The sequence below is a fragment of the Chrysochloris asiatica genome, unplaced genomic scaffold (assembly GCF_000296735.1).
Source record: "Chrysochloris asiatica unplaced genomic scaffold, ChrAsi1.0 scaffold00010, whole genome shotgun sequence".
Lineage (NCBI taxonomy): Eukaryota > Metazoa > Chordata > Mammalia > Afrosoricida > Chrysochloridae > Chrysochloris > Chrysochloris asiatica.
The window spans coordinates 14,253,672-14,257,254 of NW_006408528.1; positions in this window are offsets into that span (position 1 = coordinate 14,253,672).

Below are 3,583 nucleotides of genomic sequence, written 5' to 3' on the forward strand. Positions count from 1 at the left end.
TAAAGCAAATCATTGCATTTAATTATGTTGCCAGTCCAATTTCTCCAGAAGATAAGATTTTTCGTGATTGAAACACAGTCACCTGTTTGCACTTTTGACACACTCTTCCATCTCCCATGTATGGTCTGCTGAATAGTTTTGCTTCTGGATCGCTGGTCTTGATCATACTTGTCATCATAGTAACACTGCTCGTGGTCTTCACATCCCAGTTGAGTTGTAAGCATACAAAACTATCAGGGGATACTGATAATGTGAAAAACTGGATTATATGAACAAGAAAGTGGCATCAGAATTGAAAGAAGACTCTTTAACAACCTTCCTTCCATATACTGACGATAAAATCTTGCTTGCTGAAAGTGAAGCGGACTTAAAATACTTACTGATGAAGAGCAAAAACTACAGACTTCAGTATGGATTGCAACTCAGAATAAAGAACACAAAAATACTCACAACTGGACCATGATACACAAAGAAAAGATTGAGGTTGTCTAAGACTTCATTTTGCATGGATCCACAATCAACATTCACAGAAGCAGCAGTCAAAAAAATCAAACAACATTCTCATTCGGCAAATCTGTTGCATGAGACATCTTTAAAGTACTCAAGAGCAAAGATGTCAGTTTGAGGACTAGGGGTGACTGATGCAAGCCGTGGTATTTTCAGCAGCCTCATATGTAAGATCAGCACTGGACTGTGAACCACAAAGTCGACAGTCAAAATCACCAGCTGCTCCTTGGAAACTCTATATAGGGTCGCTATGAGTTGGAACCAACTAAATGGCAGTTAAAAACAGCAACAACATATGCATGTGAAAGTTGGACAGTAAGGAAGGAAGATAGTAGAAGAACTGACGCATTTGAATGATGTTGTTGGAGAAGAATATTGAAAGTACCACAGACCACCAGGAGAACAAACAAACCTGTGTTGGAAGAAGTAGAGCAAGAATGCTCTTTAGAAGCCAGTATGAAAAGATTTTGTCTCTGATACTTTGGACTTATGAACAGCCTGGAGAAGGACATCAAGCTCAGTAAAGTGGAGGATCAGTGAAAAAGAGGAAGATCCCCTAACAAGCTGTATTGGCACATTGGCAATAAGCTCAAGCGTAGCAACAATTGTGAGGATGAAGCAAGGCCAGGCAGTGTTTTGTTCTGTTTTGCATAGTATCAATCTGAGTCCAAGCTGACTCCACGGCATCTAACAACATCACATCATCTATGCATTTCCCATTAATCCTAAAGTCTCCTTCAAGCCTTCAGTTTGCTAAAGGAGAGTTTATCTAGTCTAAGTGTCTGAAGGTACTTCGTAAGTACCACCTTTAATTTTATACTTTGATTTTTTTCCTTTTGATCAACTATAACTATAAATCTTAAAATATCAAGCACAATTCAAAATGAAACTTACTTTATAAATTAAACTTTTCATTCTAGATAAATATTAATATTTCCAGTATTTGTTGGATGCTTGTTATGACAGTATTATATTAAAATATTACCCATGTTAGTATTATATTAAGTACATGCTAGATTTTATCTGCATGTATGCCAATCATATTTTAAAGTTAAAGCTCTAAATATTATTGTTTAAAAGAATTAGGACATAACTGTGTATGTAAATGCTATAGAATTTTTTAAAAATAAGCTGATTTAATTCATTGTAATGGTTGACTTCTTTGAGCTTCTTTGCTTTAATGGTTGACTTACTCATGCATCAATCGGATGCATGTTCCTTTTGTTTATTTACCTGGCCTTGTGTTTTTATCGTGGCAAAGAGCAGTGCTGACCCTCATGCTGGAAATGCTGGATCAGTAGACAAAATGGTTCTTTCAAAAAGGATGATAGAACTGTTGTCTATTAATATAATCTGTCCTTGTACAGTAACCATTCACGTTGGAACCAGTTGCATATTGGATGGATGTAGCAAGAGCTAAACTCAACAGTCCACCCCACCACTTATTTATTAGAAAGGAATAGCATTCGAAAGGAGTCCTGGTGTGGCTCTGTGTATTAATGTGCAGGACTGCAAGTTCGGTTTGAACTGCAAGGTTGGCAGTTCAAACTCACTAGCAGCTCCTTGGGAACCTTACACAGATCACTATGAGTCGGAACCAACTTGATGGCACGTAACAACAGCAACAGAGACCCACCAAGATAAGGCGTTTAATGACATGGGTAGAATCCTTAGGAGATAGCTGTCAATGACTGTGTTAAAATGATAGGGGCCTAATAGTAGAAACAGCCATGTGTGTGGGCACCTCTGAGCACCTGCGTGAACTTCATTTCCAGCCAGTGCTTGTTTTTGTTAGGTGCCCTCAAGTTGGTTTCAACTCATAGCAACCTTTTGTACAACAAAACAAAACACTTCTGGGTTCTGTGCCATCCTCACAATTGTTGTTATGTTTGAGTCTTTTGTTACAATCACTGTAGCAGTCCATCTCAAAAGTCTTCCTCTTTTTTACTGAAAAAACATGATGTCCTTTTCCAGTGACTGACCCCTCCTAATAACATGTCTAAAGTATGTGAGATAAAGCAGACAAGACATAAGGAAAAGCAAGTGCTGCAGTGAAAGGGAACAGACAGGTCACTAAATGAAATTGGTACCAGCTTCAGTCTTCAGTGGCAAACTACTTCTGAATTAGACACTCATTAACCACTGTACATTGTCAAATTGTACAGTGTTTCCGAGGAGCGGCTGGTAAGCTTGAACCACCGACCTTTTACAGCAAATCAAAACAACAAGATAGGATTGCTCACCAGTTTTAATAGCAAAGTTCAAAAAAACAACAAAAAAAATTCTTGCTAGGGTGTGGAGAGACTGGGACTCTCCTACCTTACTGGTTGTTGTTGTTAAGTGCCGTCAAGTCGGTTCTGACCCATAGTGATCTTGTATAGGGTTTCAGAAAAGCATCTGATGAGTTTGAAGCATTAACCTTGAGGTTCAAACTGACCTTGTGGTCTAGTGCTTATTGTACAGCACCATACCTGGGCTCCACATTATTAGTAGGACTGTAAAATGGTTCAACCTCTATTTAAAACAGAATGGACTTCACCAGGAAGTTGGAAATAGAAATACCTGTTGACCCAACAATCCCTAAAATGGGTATATATCCACAAGAAATACGATGAAATCCACAATAAATCCATGAAATACCTCATAAAAGAAAAGAAAAGAAAAAAAAAAAAAACATAAACAGGAAGGCATACACAGTCACTATACCAAAAAGAAATGTCGATGTTCAACCATTTTAAGAGGTAGAATATGATCAAGAACCAATGGCATTTAAAGAAGTCCAAGCTGCACTGAAACGGTTGGCGAAATACAAGACTCCAGGAATTGACGACATACAAATGAAATTCTTTCAGCACATGGATACAGAACTGGAAGGGTTCACTCATCTATGCCAAAAAAACCTGACCAACCTATTGGAAGAGGTTCATATTGGTGCCCATTCCAAAGAGAGGTGACCCAACAGAATGCGGAATCACTGAACAATATCACTGCAAGTAAAATTTTGCTGAAGATAATTTTTAAATGGCTGCAACAGTGCATCCATAGAGAACTGCCAGAAACTCAAGTCAGATTCAGA